The sequence below is a fragment of the Apodemus sylvaticus genome, chromosome 1 (assembly GCF_947179515.1).
Source record: "Apodemus sylvaticus chromosome 1, mApoSyl1.1, whole genome shotgun sequence".
Classification (NCBI taxonomy): Eukaryota; Metazoa; Chordata; class Mammalia; order Rodentia; family Muridae; genus Apodemus; species Apodemus sylvaticus.
In genome coordinates this window covers 141,295,676-141,312,832 of record NC_067472.1, presented here as the reverse complement: position 1 = coordinate 141,312,832, position 17,157 = coordinate 141,295,676, and the positions used below count along the sequence as shown (strand labels likewise).

Here is a 17,157-nt window from a genome sequence, read left to right as displayed (position 1 = left end):
AATCTACCAACATAAACCCAACAATCTTTAGCTTGACAATACTAACTACTATCTACTGCCCAGTTCTTGGTTTCTTTATACTTAAAGGAAGGAAGGAGAAGTGTTGCTGGAGATGGCTCAGCACTGGCTGCTCACAGAGGCCCTGGTACAACTGTCATTCCAGTTCCAGGGAATCCAAGGTTCTCTTCTGGCCTCTGGGCACCAGGCACTCAAGTGATACACAGATATACATCAGGCGAAACACTCATATACGTAAGATAATTTTTAATAAAAATAATCATGCTATGGCATTCTAAAGTAGCACTAAGAAAATCATAAGATCAGCCAGACTATCTTATTGTTCTACAAAATAAGGATGCAATCAAAAAATAAAACAGAACACATCAAAACAAACAGTGAGTTAAGCCAAAGAGTTAACATTGACCAAATGTGGGTTAGTTTGAAACATTTTTCAAAATGAGTTAAGAACAATAATAGAGAATAACTGATGTGATTAAAAAAAAGAACCCATGAATTCATATTGGTATCAATAAAACAGCTAAGAAAGAAAATCCCTTTACCACAGAATGGAGTACCCACTAAATAACGTTTAAAAGGGAGAGATTAAAATTAAAAAAAAACAAAAAAAAACACCATTTGCAATCACTATATGTGTACCTGACTCAAGCAAGAATCCTCAAGGAGCACCACAACCATTACCTGAACATTTCTGGGTAAACTGAAACAGATGCTTTGACAACAAAAAAAGGAGTCTGTGGCATCTTTTATAATGCAAAAAACTGGCGGGTAAAATTCCCACTGAACAATCCAAGTAAATAGCACCAGTATCATCAGACTGGCATCGAGCTACTTCCAGAAGCACCACTTAACATGAGACTGTGCCAGAAGGACATTACCTGAATGCAATTAGATGCAATAGAACAAATCCTAACTGACACACAATCCTACCAAAATAAAGGCCCTACTTCTTTAACAACACTGTTAAGGAAAGACCAAAAATGGTTGAAGACTGTTTCAGATTTAAACAATACAAGAGCCATATTGACAACTACATGCAACACATCAGAAGACAAAAATGTTATTAAAAAATATTAATGGCACAACTGGAGACTTTTCACTATGAATTGTACCAAATAATATCAAGATTAAATATCTTACACACACACCCATATGGTGGTTATGGGAGAATGTGTTCCAGTTATTAAAAGATACTAGATCAAATATCAGGAGGAAAGGATCACAAGGTACAGAAGTTACTCTCAAACAACTCAATAATAAAAATAATGGAAAGAAGAGGAACAAAAAGGGGGAGGGAAAAAGAGAGAAGAGGGAAGGGAGAGCTACACAGCAGGTTCCTGACATCACAGAACAGTGTATGGTAATGGCATATGATCCTTACGTGACTCCCTTGTGAGCAATGTACATTTCTAGCCATTACTATGCAGGCACCTGTACATTTGGTCTTAGCTGTGTTTCTGATCTTAACCAAACAAACATACATTCCCTGGAATCCACCAGAAGATGTAATCAGGAGCTTCAAACTGTAAATAAAGTAATGATCTTTCTAGACTCTGTGGTCACTTTGCAAACACAAAGAGTGGCAAAAAAGAAGTGACCAAGTAAAGGTGGCAAATGTTAACAGCTTATCAACATAGGTGAGAGGTAACAGGAGGTTACTGTGTTACTCTTTTGTTTTTTTGTTTTTTGTTTTTTTGATTTGGTTTTTTTTGAGACAGGGTTTCTCTGTTTAGCCCTGGCTATCCTGGAACTCACTCTGTAGACCAGGCTGGCCTCGAACTCAGAAATCCGCCTGCCTCTGCCTCCCAGAGTGCTGGGATTACAGGTGTGCGCCACCATCGCCCGGCACTGTGTTACTCTTTTACTATCTCAAAGCTGGAATGTTTTCCAAAATTATTTTAAGTCTTCTGACAATACTAAAATTTTACATTTGGGAAAGTAAGCCATATCTAAAAGAAAAAAAAACTTAACTACTAGCTTATTCACTCCCTTTCACTTAACTACTAGCTTCTTCACTGCCTTTCATAATGTCATCAAAGTAAATCTATCAGCATTAACAAGGTCTTCATATCAAAACAAACAGTATGCTAAAGTAGCACCCAATTTCCAAAAGCCCACTTCTAAGTCAACTGTTCATCATATGGAATGATTTTCACTATTACAAATGACCGGTAGGTTCCTAGAATTGGCCACAAGTTTCAAAATTTTTCCTTAACAATACAGGTGAACTGGCAGAACATTTCCTGGATGCTATGTTAAACTGGAGCCTTTCTGAAACAGCATATGAAATCACCTGAATAAAATGAAGGGAATGGGAGCAGGAAGAATGTTTATTAGTAAAGAACAGTAAGATTATTATTCCAAAACAGAAATAAATACAGCCTTTAGATAACAGGGCTACCCTATGAGAAGGCAAACTGATTCCCAGGAAATACCATTAATCCCCATAAGTTCTCAAATTCCTTTATAATGCTGATGAAAATATGCTAATTCTTACAGAAAATGCATGTTAGGGTTTATAATCTAGAAAGAAAAAATTTTTAATCTGAGTTCAGAAAATAGGTTGGTTGCTGGTTATTTCAGTGATTAGAGCAACCAAATTTCACTTCAACATTTCCTCAGAATTCACTCTTTTTAATAGGATGGTGGATAGAGACCATAAGTGATCTGGCTCCTGATCTAGCAGAAAAGAGTAGCATCAGTTACAATATCCCAAAATGAGATTTATTCTGCAAATAATGTAGGTATCCAGGGCTTTGGAAAGCATGCAAGAACAGGAGAGAAAATTCATCAAGAGAGATTAAAACTAGAATCACAGACGAGATAACATTTGAGCTAGTACTTAAAGGATAAGTAGTTCAGTAAGTCTATGAGCAAGGGAGCATTTCAATCACTGGAGGAAAAAAAATGTGAACAAAGATACAGAAACACTCATTCCAATAGTCAACATCTTCCATGTGCAGGCAGTGTACTATTAATGACTGACAAGACCAACCTACCTTTGTGGAGTTTATAGTCAGATAATGGAGAAAGACCACAAATATATAGGTAACTGAATAAATCAAACTACACAAATTTAAAAGTATTTTAAAGGACATAATCCATGTATACGTATCCTCATTGAATATGGGGGGAGGGGCAGTCAATTTGATACTGAAAAGAATTACAATTGAGAAAATGCCTCCATCAGATTGTTCTATGGGCAAATCTGTGAAGTCTTTTCTTGATTAATGGTTAATGTAGGAGGGCCCAGCCTACTACAGGTGTTGCCACTCATGGACAAGAGTCCCAATGTTGAATAAGAAAAAAGAGGCTGTGGGTGGGGAGAGTTGGCAAGATGGCTCAGCAGTTAAGAGCACTGGCTGTTCTTTTAGAGGTACTGAGTTCAATTCTCAGCAACCACATGGTGGCTCACGACAATAAAGAGATCTAATTCTGGCATGCAAGTATATGTGCACACAAAGCACTGGTGTATCTTAGATAGACAGACAGACATTTATTTGAAAGAAAGGAGAAGAGAAGAGAAGAGAAGAGAAGAGAAGAGAAGAGAAGGAAAGGCAGGCTGGGCCAAGCAGAGGTGGCATATGCCTTTTATCCCAGGATTCAAGAAGCAGACATAGGCAGGAGTTCAAGGCCAAACTGATCTACAGATTGAGCTACAGGAGATCCAGAGCTGTTTCAGAGAAAATATGTCTCAAAAAAACAAAAAGATGAGCTAAAAAAAAAAAAGCAGGCTGAGCAAGCCATGGACAGCAAGCCAATAAGCAACACCCCTCCATGGTTTCTACTTCAGCTCCCACCTCCAGTTCTGCCTTGAGTTCCAAGCACTTGAGGGATCAGGAACGCAATCATCCTCTGCTACAAGGCAATTTGAAGACCAGCCTAAGTGTGTCTCAAAAATGGGGGAGCAGGTGTGAAGGTGGTGGGAGAGCCACAGGAGGCTACTGGAATAAATTACATAAAAAGACAGTCACTTAGAATGAAGAAGCAATGAGACTAAAAGATGTGCAGAAGATAAATCGTGAAGAACAGGACTTGTAGGTGAATTAGATTTGAGAATGAACAAGAATATTATATTTCTGGCTTGAATGAAGTAATGTACTAAGGTAGAGAAGACCAGTAGAAATACAAGATAGTGGAAGAAGGAAGAAACAAGGAGAAGGAAGAGGAGGAAGAGAGGGAAAAAGGAATAAGGAACAGTGGAGAGGAAATCCGACTCTATTTTAGCTATATTATGTTTAAGATTCTAAATGGATGTCTAAGTAGACAGCAAGTTCAGGAGAATTCAAAGCTAGAAAGTTTAAAAAGTAGGAGTCATCACCTTGAAAACACATGGCTATTTCAGTGAAGAGCACACAGCTGGTCTAGGCTGAGGCAGAGAAACCAAAGGTTAATGGCTGAGGTGTATCTGGAAAGTCTGAAATGGAAGGATCTTATTAGGTAAGCTACTGACTAACAACTGCAGCCACAGTAGCAGAAAAATAACAGTGAGGGTAAATGACTGCATGCTATAAAATCAGTCATTCTACTATACTCACACATCTTATTGAATCCTCTCAACAACTCTATGGAGTCCATGTTATGATTCATACTTTACACAATTAACGAGCCTCAAACATATAGAAGACTTCTCAAAGAGCACTAAATAAGCTTATTTTTACTTCACAGTCTGATTTTAAAGGGCAATCTCTTAACCTTGCCTTACAGCCCTTCTACTGATCTTTCCCACGCCTTCAGAGTTTTTGTTTCTGGTTTTGGTTTTAAACAACTGGCATGCAGGTGTAGTGATGGTTCTGCTGTTAAATGTGCTTACTGCTCCTGCAGAGAGGAACTGTTCCTACCCCCAGCATCCACATGGTGGCCTACAACCATCCTCAACACCCATTCCAGAGGATCCAACACCCTCTCAAACCTCTGAGGATACATGTGGTATATATACACCTGCAGTCAAAGTACACATAAAATAATTTTTTAAAAAGAGAGAACTGGCATACTGGTCTGAATTTTAGAAATACATTCTAATCTTACACAGTAGATAAATTTCTGGGAGTAAGGACCAAAGGTGAGACAGGCAAATACAACATTATGCAATGCCAGACAGAGTAACTTGTTTTCAGTAAGTCCACATTACAAGTTATCTTAACAGGTCAAATAGAAAGTAGTTCTTTGCTCAAAGAGTCCTATCTCAAACAAACCCAAGTCAAAACTACACATGCACACTGCTGAGCACAAAACAACAAGGGAACATACACTCACCATTTGTTACTGAAAACATTTCTCAAAGCATAAAACTTTCACGAATTTTTTAATCCGCAAAGTCTCTTTCTGCTTAGAAAATAAAACTAACATTAATCCGAAACAGCCATTAAAAGATGTGATTGCTTTGAAAGCTGGATGTGGCTGTGGTACAGAGCACCTGACTCACATTAGTGATTAGTTTCTTAAATGGTTTGATCCATTTAAGAAAAGGTATGCCTTGAATAGTATTTGCTAACAAAGTGATTAATGTCTGATTTTCACCGATGTTACAAAGTGATCTCTGCCACAGCCATATGCACTGCATAGACAAACATGTATGCAAATACGTAAAATAAGAATAAACCAAGAATAACACCAAGTGTTAACTAGTGTTAGTAAATGACCTAATACTATACAACACTATATAAATAATTGTATTTCATCCCACACACAGAGTCTAATGTTTTAAACTTAGATACTCGTGATTTTACCTTTAAGACAACCCACATTAAATTAAATGTGATATTCATCAATTAGGTTCAGTTAATACAAATATTGCTAAAAATCTATAAAAATTAATATAAAAGTATTTATTAAATTAATGCCAGTACAGATCCTATGTTGTAATGTAATACTTTCTAATTAACAAATGAGCTTATACTATTTAATTATAGTAAACTGGAAGCAGGTGCACTTATCATTGGTACACAGATAAAATAAATACATGAAATCATTTAGCTTCACAGACCAGACACGTGAAGTATGAAAAAATTATATATTACTTACTAATGAAAAGCTATTTCAAGTATATTTATTTCAGGTAGGTTGAACAAATAGTCTTTTTCTGATTTCAAATGTTAAAGATCTCATCTTGAATACAACAATTAATTCACTGAAGAATGAAAAAATTATTTATATTCAAATCTAATTCAAAACAAAATTAGGGGAGAGTGCAAGTCACAATTGCAGATCAAAAACCTAAAGTAAACCAGTCCAGTGAACACTATAGGGATGATCTGAGTGTGAACTGATGCTGGCACTGAAAGAGTTTATCAAAATACGCACATGAGCACTCTCCGTCCCAAGTCCTTTGTGTCACAGAACACTCTCACACCAGCTTACATACAAAACAGCCATAGAAAAGGATCCACGGGGACTGGAGAGATGTCTCAGTGGTTAAGAGCACTGACTGCTCTTCCGAAGGTCCTGAGTTCAAATCCCAGCAACCACATGGTGGCTCACAACCATCCTAATGAGATCTGACTCCAGCTAGACAGCTACTGTGTACTTAGATATAACAATAAATAAAATCTTTAAAAAGAAAAAGAAAAAGAAAACGGATCCACTGGAGCAGGAAGCAAGGCTCAAGCAGTGAGCTGTGAACTCATCTCATTCAAATCCTACTGCCTTGGGACAGGTTGCACAACTCTTTTCCATTTTATTGATGTTATTTCATTAATTTTGTCAGTAGTAAAGTTAGCATCTAAATCAAGATCTGACTAAAACTAAATCAAACTTTCTTCAAAGTTTGCAAATCAGAATCCTTTCATGACATTATCGATCTTAAAAATACATCCAATTTTACCTATTTAGTCTTCTTTAACTACTTAAACTGGAAAAGAAATCACGTCACAATTTATAAAGACCACATTTACAAATCTTGTAATCTTCGGAAAAAAACAATAGTGATCATTTTCAAGACACAAAGCAGTACTCTAGTTGCCCCTTCAGTGTTAAAAAGCTTGGCACTAGACTTTGTAACATTCCTACGAACCTTGAGCTTATCTTTAAAGGAGGAGTATGATAAGACACAATGTTTGAAATTTAAATGCCTCAGAAAATCCATGATTTCATCACAGAGTGTTACAAAGAAATCCTCTTCTTACCAGACTAGAAGATGCAAGAGGGAAACAGTTTTCCAAACAGACTAAAAAGCATGCTCCTTCCCCCAAACAAATCTGACTGTGGGCCCTCCTAAATCAGAAGACAATCTACTATGATTTAACTACACTTCACCTTCAAATATAAAGTTGCAATGAAAAAAAGAAAAAGAAAAACCAGAATCAGCATTTGAAGCAACTCAAACATTTAAAAAACTTTATTTCCAATTACATTTACCAAAGTTAAAATAAAAACAAAACAAAAACACAAAACCCTTTGTTATTTACCTGTTGTGAAAACATAAAAACTATATAGAGAATTAAATTATTCTCAAGACATAATTCAACATGCTGACTTTACAATCATTAAGTCTCAGAAAGCTATCCCTTTCTCTGATCACTAGTTCTTTGATTTAAAATCTTATAGGATGAGTTAAATGCAATTTTACCTTCATGAAAGACTATGCTCTTACGTGTAGCAACAGTATGAATTGAAGAAAATGGGTAAGTACAGTTGAATTTAGAGGTCACCATTCTTCACAAACACTATTTTAATACATAAATATCTTGGAAACCTTTTTACAATAAGAATTATTAATATATAGTCTGTAAGCATGCAAGTAGCCAGTTTTAGCTTTTCAAAGTGCTTTCATGATTTTAACATTATCCTCTCAACTTTTGCAACAAGAATTAAAGTAAAAGTAATTCCAACTCAATCGACAAACAAATACTAATTTTATTATCTTGTACAACATACAGATAAGTCCCAGTAAACATTCCATTTGTATGATATTTACTATAATTTAAATCATCTTTAACGGAGCATGTCTCCCTAAAAGTTGCCATTTACAAGAAAAAAATAGAGATCTCCAAAAATACACAAAAACAAAACGAAAGTGTATATACAAATGTCATAATAGCATTAATAGTTACTTCATCCTCATTTCCTAAATTCACAGGAAAAGAAATGTCATTTTAGTATGTTTAAAAAAAAAACAACACTACTTTGTTTACCTTTTCCTCAGACTGTCCGAGTACTGCTGAGGTAACATAGATTTTAAAACTGACAACTAGACTACTTAGCAGTTGCCAAAACAACGCAGCTGGATTCTTAAAGGGAAAGTACTCTTGTGTAATATACACCTAATTACTGCTTTAGAGAACCTCAACTGTCATACAGTAATGAATTTTACAAGAAAGACATAAGAGAAACACAATGTGCTGCGCTACAAACTTGAAAACTGTTAGACAATATTAGTTTTAAAATATGTATACAGTTGTCAACACATCACAGAAGGTCTTTCTAATTTCAATTTCTGGAATCCCAATTTCACAGTAAACTAACATACAGGTTAACGCGATGGTGTGTGTATTCAATCTACACTCGGTTCCCTTCTGGATCATGATGACAGGCGCTTCAGAGCTCAGGGACCTATTTAAGGTCCGAGTGAGCAAGAATTCGATAGTTATACTTTCCCAGGGGGAGGGAGGAAATGCTAATTCAGAAAATGCTCACCTTTCCCAAATCTGTCTGCAGTATCACTGATCTTTAATACTCAACTGTCCAAAAACAGATGACATCGAGCCCAAAGGCAAAGTTTCCATCTCACCCTGAGCCCCCTGTGCGGCGGGATCTACCCAATTGCAAGGAGCAGGTCCCTTCTGCAGCCCCTACTCCCAAGACCTTTTCCCGCACCCGCAGGTGCTCAAACCCGGCCACCGCCCGGACCAGCCCCAGACACACGACCTAATGCCGACCTCCCCGCAGGAGAGTTCAGACCCCTACATCCCGCCCCAGCGAACCAACCTTCCCCCCGAAGCAGAAGTGGGGGAACTTTTAAGTGCGACCACAGGGCCGGACGCCCCCCCCCCTTACTGGCGGACTACCGAGCGGGGAGACCCCGAGATTCGCGACGCTGGAGGAATGGACCGAGCGGCTCTGCGGCCCCCTGGGAACTCCGTCAACTTTCAGGGAGGAGCGGGGCGGCGCAGCGGGGGGCCCCAGAGGTGGCGCGCTCAGGGAGGCGGCTCACGACGGCTCCCCGCCGGCCCCCGCCGCCGCGCCCGCAGCCCCCCGGGCTCGCCCCGGGGCACCCCGCCCCCACCGCACGGGGCCGCGCCCCTCTGTTCTCCCGAGGGCCCCGCCGCCCCGCGCCCAGCCGAGCCCCGGGTCCCCCGAGCCAGGCGGGCACCCCTCCTCGGCCTCGCTGCACCCTTCGTGGTAGCGCCCCCCACCCAGCGCGGCCCGACCCTCTTCCCAGCCACCGCCACATCTCCGCCGCCCGCAGCCCCTCACCGAGTCTCCGCTACAGCCGGCGGGCGCGCACACGCCGCAGCCCCGGCCCGGCCCGCCACAGCACTCCGCGCCGCCCGGAGCCGCCTCCTTCAGCCCGGGACTCGCCGGGACATCCGCGCACGGATCCCCACACCGGGGCTATTTTTAGGAGTCAGGCCTGGGCCAGACCGGAACTCGTTCTTCGCGGCGCGCGTGCGCACTACGAAGACGTCTTGGTGTCCCTCCGCCGGCCTCGCCTCTCCCTTCCTCTCCGCTTCCTCTCTTTCTTCTCTCTCGAGCTGTCCTTTTAGGGTATATTTCTGCTCTCGGTGGGTCCTGAAGGGTTTGTCATGGGCAAGACAAGGGAATAGTCGGGGAGAGCCGCGCCTTCTCAACAGCCAGCGCTGGTCCACAAGGACATGAGGGGCGGACTATGTTTTTCCGGGTGGGTGAGGCGACAGATCACCCGGCACAGGAAGGAGATGACGGCTGCTTGGCGCCGGGGCTGCAGCCTGGAGCGCGCTTCCCTCTGGAAGGACCGTGTTCTCCTGGAAGGGATACTGGTCACTTGATGAGGGCCTGGGCGTGGCGGGCCGGTGGCGTCGCGCCCCCGCCGCCTCCTGGACCAGCCCGGGCCCACGGCTCCGGTGACGCGGCGCGTGACCGGTCCCCGCGATGGGTCCGCGACCACAGCCGAGGCCCGACACCGCGGGACGGCCCAGAAGCCCTGTGCGGTGCTCGGGACCGAGGCCAGCTCCCCGCCCTCGTGCGCGCTGGGCCTGCCCAGACCTCGGCTCGCCACGCCCTCACTGTGGTCAGGGCCACACCTGTGTCCCGGCCCGGACAGCTGCTGGGTCACCCCCGCTGGGCCAGCAGTTGGATCCTGTCCCTGGCCACTCAATCCCAACAGGGACTTGGAAAGCAAAGACACCTTGAGAAGGAGGCAACCTGCCTATGTGGGCTATAATAGTGGCTAGTATGGCTTTGTGGTAACCTGTATCTCACTTAATACTCACATCCCAGTGAAGTTCACCTCACTCTCTGTTCCCATTTTGGCAGATAAGAATGGAAAACTGAAAACCACTCTGACCAAGCAGGGAGGGTCACACAACATCAGAGAAGGGCCATGAGGATTTGAACTCCTAACTGCTCGACGACCTGATTTTTCTGAAGGGAAAAGATGTCCTTGAGACAGCACTTGTATTTTGCTAACTTACTGATTTTGTCCAGAGAGGGCTTCTGGGGGTGAGTCTCTGCTGGTCCTCACCCCAAGTTGCCACGTCTATAGAGGTCCTTAGAATATGATGGTTGGTGTCCGAACCCAGAGTTGCCCATGCAGTGGACACAAACCCATGCGTATAAGTTTTCATTCAAAAATGAGAGACTCAATTCTGTGTTTAGGGTTTTAAAACAAGTCTTTGGGGTGGGTGAGCAGATGTGCAGAGGAACTGGGAAGTTCCAAAGGAAGCTGGAGGCTCGCTGGCTTCCTCCCTCAAGGACAACAAGGCAGTGTGCTGGGGAGAGTCTGACACAAAGGCAGTACAAAGATACGAGATACCAGACACTGGAAAACAAGCCCAGAGCTTCTGCTCAGAGCCTCGCTTCAGTGTTCGGGGGAGATGGGTGGAGAGGAGTGGCAGGGAACCTTTAGCCTGTCAGGCCCATTGAAAGAAAAAGGCCCGTGTCCAGACTGCAGGGGGGATTTTAAAACACACTAAATCTGGGGAAAAGCAGCAAGGTATGTGGAAATGCATGAGCTTTACCCCACCAGAAGCTGCAGCAGCTGTATTCAATGCTCTACTCCAGGAGAATGACTGCTTTGATGATTTCCATCAAAACTCAAGGTGAAGGAGAGGGAAGACTGGGTCCTCCACACCAGCTTTTCACCCTGAGAGAGAAAGGGAAGGACAAAGAGGACAATTGTTTCAGAAGCCACTTGACCCTCTCATAGCTTCCCCATCCCTGCCCTCTGTATGCAGCCCTCCTGGGACACATGAGACTCAACTCCAGACTGCCCACCCATCACCTAATGCCAAGGCTTTTGGTCACCCTAGAAGCCAGGCAGAGAACTTGGCCATAAGTGCAGCCAAGGGAGAAACTGTTTGCACAGTTTTAGAGAGAACCCTTTTCTCAGCATCTGCATCACAATATCATTGCCTAAGAATTAGGAGTGATCCGGGGATAAAATGAGATAGGGAAGAAGGAGGGAAGGGAAGAGAAGACAGCTGTCGGAAAATATATTAGCAGAGCACACTCAACTGTTACTTAGAGTTAAAATAAGTATTTGGGGGAAGGTGTTGAAGCCTCTAAGATCTCAAAAACCTGCACCTGAAGTCCAGTATCCAGCAACTTCCCAGCACTCGGCTTGGCATGGACCTTATGCCCAGCACGTCTGTGTGCTGCTGACTCCAAAGGAACTACTGAGGAGCAGGACTTCATCCTCCTACTCAGTCTGGCCTCCTTAAAGTCACAGTGACCAGGCTCCAGGGGCTCAGCATTGCTCTGGCGCTGGACCTGAGTGAAGAACAGCCCTTCTTTCTACAGAGAGGCTGCCAGGTTATAGCAGTGATCCAGCTTAAAACACAGGCCAGCTTCCCCGTGACCTTGAAAAGGACTTCAAGGACTTTCTGAACTGTGACACAGAACAGTCAAGGAGTAGCTAAGGAAAGAAACTTATTAGGGAAGTCTTCTTAGAGGAGGCCATGCCCACAGTGAATCTAAAAAACTGATAGGATGCAAAGGGACCCTTTAGCTCTTAGTATAGAAGAAAAAGAAACAGGATCCCTAATCACCAGGGCAGCCTCTTCTTGCCTGTTACCTAACTGTCCCCACTCAGAACCCCCAACAGCCTGTTCCCCCTTCTGGAGGGCAAGCCAGTCCTCGTCCTACCTGGTCCATCTCTGATGGGGCACCATTTTGTATTAGGGCCCTTCTCTAGGTTAGTGCATGAGTAGAAGCACAGCATTTCTTTGGCCTGCCTGCTTGTCTGTCTGTCTGTCTGTCTGTCTGCTTCCCCCATTCTAGAGAGGGCACCCTGTAAAGAAAAGAGCTGTGATTTACTTCATATACTCCCAGTTGGCATGGAGTACAAGTAAATAAGTCCTGGTTATAAGTTTAGGAGCCTTTCAGCTGAGAGTATTGTCCTTGGGGGCCTCTTGGACATGGCCCAAGAGAAGATCCAGGGCTGACATGGTACAACCTCCAGATGGAGGGCCGACAAGTCGTGGTGCATGAGGCTAGAAGTGTTCACAGTGAGTGATACGGTATCTGAACATACTGTCCTTTGCCTTTTACATCGATGCCAGTGGGGAGCTACCAACAGCTATTAAGCAGGTGAAAAGCTTGATCTGTTTGCTGTGTTGGGAGCAAGAGAGAAAAGCCATCCCAATAGGTCACAGGAGACCAAGGAGGAATGACAGTGAAATACAAAAAGGGGCCTTAGACCGAGTTCTTGTATTAAAGGGAGACATAGATAGGAAACTGGTGAAGTTTAACTAAGGTTCATACTTATATGATCAATTTTTATCAACATTAACCTTCTAGTTTTGATAATCATATCTTTATTTTAAATAAAATGTCAACATTCAAGGAAGAATGTAGTGAATTACCATGCCAGTTTTGAAAGGTTTTGTCAGTCTAAGATTATTGTAAGATAAAATAGTTTTGGAATAACAAGGTATTGTTTTAGTATTTCACATAGATTACAAACCCTCTAGTTATAATCTTTGGAGTTAAGAGAACTGGAATGCTGGTTATATGGAGTTTTTTGGTGTTTTTTTTTTGTTTGTTTTTTTACCAATACAAAGTAGCTATAAGTCTCACTTCAGTTTGAGCAATGTTAAAACCACTGGTAAATGTTGATAAGTATTTTGGGGTGACCAATGAGTAAAGGAAAAACCATAGGGAAAATGCTTCCATTTCCAACACAAAGCAGTGGGGTTTCATGTCTGCATGTACTTGTTCCTAAACTTCAGAACCTGACACGTCCACACACGTAACTTCTAACACTGCCTGATGCATCCTTTTCAAGCAGTAAAGGTGCTGTTTTCACTTTTCTTATTTTAATATCACATGGGCTTTTATTCTCGTATGACTGATGATGAAAAGGATGAATACAGACTCTGGCAGAAGGGGATAAAAGAGCTTTCCTTGGCTCCGTTTCATTCTTCCATGTGAAAGTCTACATAAAGATTCAATAAACTTGAAAAACACAAAAACTCAAATCTTTGACAGCTGGGTGTTTTACACGATCATACTTCAAATAAGTCTTTCAATTCCTATTATATGTTGTCATTTTGTTATATTGTAGGGTTTTTTTCCTTCTGTATAGAGTTTATTCAGATTTTGCAGTGCTCTCCGATAGCCAGCCATAGATTCACATGTCAATTATTGTAATTCCAAACCTTGAGTTTATTATCTTTTCAGTTTCTGTATCGTTCCAGAGACTGTTTCACATGCACAAAGCGGCCTCCCGCCCACATCAGCTGCTTGCATAGGAAATGCTCATCGTGGCTCCTTGCCTCTCTCCTCTTCTCACGGATGTTTCTCCTGAAGGCCGGCAATGTCCTCTGGTCCCACCTCAGTAATTTCTTTCACAGTGCATTCCAGCATGACAGACCTCTGCTGTGTCTACTAGGATGTCCGCTTAGACCCATTCTGGGTCTAGATGTCCCCAAAGATCCCTCATCCAGAGAAAATGATAGATTCTCTCTATGACACATTTGCAAATTATTCTCAAACAACAACTCACAGTCTAGCAGGAATTTATATCTGTTGGAAATGCAAGGTGTTGAGATTTGAAGCAAATTTGGGAGTTGCCAAAAAGGTAAAGCTGCAAATTTGGAATTGAATAGTCCTTTGTTTATGTCACATTGCTAACAATTTTTTCCAGGTGTGTTACACTGAGTAAATTGCTCAACTTCTCAACCCAACTTTTTTCATGTATAAAGTAACAGAAACCCTTACTTGAGGTTGTTTTGAGCACTGAGTGACCTATGTAAAGTGCTAAAATAAGTTCCACAGTCCTACCCATAAACAACTTTATGTTTGCCTGCTCCTTGATAAATTCCATGAACTTCTATGAAGACCCTAATATATGCCAAACCGTGTCCTGTGCCCTGAACGAACAGATGGGACCCTTGTTCCCATGGGGCTTGTAGTCTTGAAGGCAGATCATAAAATACACATAAAATATGTCAATAAGGGCTATGGTAAAGACAGAAAATTCACTATCCAGAGACAGGAATTGTGCTGATACTTTAGCTTTGGGTACAGGGAAGGCATCTCTGAGGCAGTGCTCGCTAAGCTGAGTGTCCAGAGGAAAGAGTGATCCAAGTAGAGAGCAGAGTGAAGTGTTTGGAGAGAAATGAGGATAGTCTGTTCAGAGTACAGAACAGTCACAAGCATGGAAGATCAGTCGGGAGATAAGTTCGAAACCACAAGGCTGCAGTTCGATGTCATTACTTATGCAGAAAAGTAAAAAGAAAAGAGTAGATAAAATTACCATCAGGTTAATACAAACTGCTTCCTTACTGTATGAAACAGGCTTTTGGCACCTGTCGGATCACTAACCAGCTACTTATTGATTGATTGATTGTGTATTATTTACTTATTTATTTATTTATTTTAGCTGTAAGAAACTCAAGTCAAACCATTGTCATAAATTAAAGAGAATACTCTATTGGTTTGCTTGCCTGAAGATTCAAGAATACAAGGGTTGACTCCTTAGCTATAGCTTGGCTATTTGTGACTTCAGTTATTGGTGGTCACTGGAAAAAATACAACAGAACATTTTGAAATAGCAAGAGATCACACTCACATAACTCTTATTAAACTGTATCATTCTAATGATTCTATTTTATTACTGGTTATTTTCTGCTTTGCATTTTCTATATTTATTTATTCTGGTCATATGGATTCATGGGTACATGGCTACCATACATGTAGAGATCAGAGAACAACCTTTGGGAACTAGCTCTCTTCTCCCTCCACAGAGGCCCACAGGTGCAACATTGGTCACCAGGCACAACAAGCATCTTACCACATCCACATCTTGCCAGACCCCTACTTTTAATCTTTTCTTTCCTCTCTGAGGATCTCAGATCTCACTGAGGGTCTTTCGTGTAACCTCTGTAGATAAAGGGAAACCACTATAATTCTAGATTCATCATTTCTGGTGGGATTGAGTTGGCACCTCCTTTCATGTCCTCTCTCCCCTCTCTTCTACACCTCATTATATTGTTCTCACTCATGGGTAAGGATGCTTTATGAATAATTCCGCAGCAACCCTAGTCTTAGAATTTTCTATTTAGCAACTTCTTTCAAAATAGAGTTGTTGTTGTTGTTGTTGTTGTTGTTTACTAGCAAAGTTTCATTTGAGCCTGGTTCCATTGCATGTCTCTGAACCAGTCATGACAGCCAAGGTACTAGGATGGTCTGATAGGCCAGATCTGGGTCACTAGCTCACTCCCTGGAGTCCTGAGAGGGTTCAAACTCACCCAAAATCCAAGGACAAGGTGATTGAGAAGGAGGGAAACTATACTCCCCAGGTTAGAATGCTAGTATCAGAAGAAGAGGTTCTGCTTTCCAGGCAGTCAAAAAAGAATACAGAGCTCACAAGAGTGGATCAGCAAATGTGGGTTGTATGCTTATGTTCGGAGAGCTGTAAGTGGCAGAATTGTGGTCCATACCATTGATTAACCTTGCTCTCCTGTTAGGAAAGAGACCAGAAAGAAAGTCCTAAGAAACCTGGCAGATACTGCCATTGCATCTTTGACCTTCACAGGTCCTGAAGGCTGACTCCGGCTCTCACTCCCACCCAGTCCTCAGCCTAATAGAGGCTTCACATTCTTTGCAATCTGCAAACATTTCAGACAAATCCAACCCATCTTCTTGCAGGAACTGGGGCTACTGCACCCCATTGTCATACAAAGCTTGCTTCACATAGGCCTTTCTAAGTCAGGCTGCTCTTGAGTGTCATCCCTGTGCAGCCTTACATGGTAGGTAGTATCCTTGCCTTCTAGGTGGTAGGTATTTGTTGCTGGCTGACTGGGGCTCTGCTCATTTTTCTAGTGCCTAGTGTCTTGTGTTACTTAGGGCATGGAAATCTCTTCTTCAGCATAGGATGGCTAGCTCAAGATCAGATCACAGCCTTCAGTTGCCTTTCCAGAAGACTTTTCTTTAGGTTATCTCCTGTGGACCCTAAGTAAATTATGCTAAGCCCCAGAGGCTAGGAGAGGCCCGGAGACCACCACACACACCTGGCTCCAGACCTTCCCCCTTGGAGATCCTTTGCTTTAATGAGAAGTCCAACCAGCGGTCATTAGGTCTTTCTCATTAATGCTTTCTCTACTGTCTGGCCCATAGTAGGCTTTCAATAAACAGCCTTGGCATGAAAAGCAAAACGAAACAAAACAACTCTATGTTCAAGATCAGGCAGTGGAAGAATACTTTGGTCTATCGAAAAATCTCGGTTTAACTTAGAATCAAAATGAGTCACTCAGAAAATCCAAGAATGGAAAAATCTATTTCATGCTGAGCTTTACTGAGGAAATAAATCCTAGAGATCAGAAAGCCATGGTTTTCAATGTTCATGTTAGCAAAATATCAAAATGGCCTCTCAAAAAGAATAGGCTTCATTTTGTGCTTAGATTTTCAATGAAGTTCCTGTTTTTCTCAGAAATCTCAACCTCTGCTGGGTAATTGCACAACTCCTGGCTTTGCTCAGCCCGTGTCGTCTTGGCACGA

The 17,157-nt window shown here is 42.2% G+C and overlaps 1 protein-coding gene across 6 annotated transcripts in view; it reads right to left on the bottom strand.

Annotated features, from left to right (window-relative positions):
* Positions 1–9,902, bottom strand: part of Mef2a (myocyte enhancer factor 2A) — a 128,456-nt gene extending 118,554 nt beyond the window's left edge. For 2 of the 6 annotated variants that reach the window (XM_052160966.1, XM_052160974.1), the window contains exon 1: positions 9,433–9,902. The gene's annotated coding sequence lies outside the window, so the exon portion shown is untranslated. The remainder of the gene's footprint in view (positions 1–9,432) is intronic. The other 4 variants (XM_052160983.1, XM_052161005.1, XM_052160992.1 and 1 more) reach the window with 4 other exon arrangements.
* Between the last annotated feature and the right edge of the window lie 7,255 nt (positions 9,903–17,157).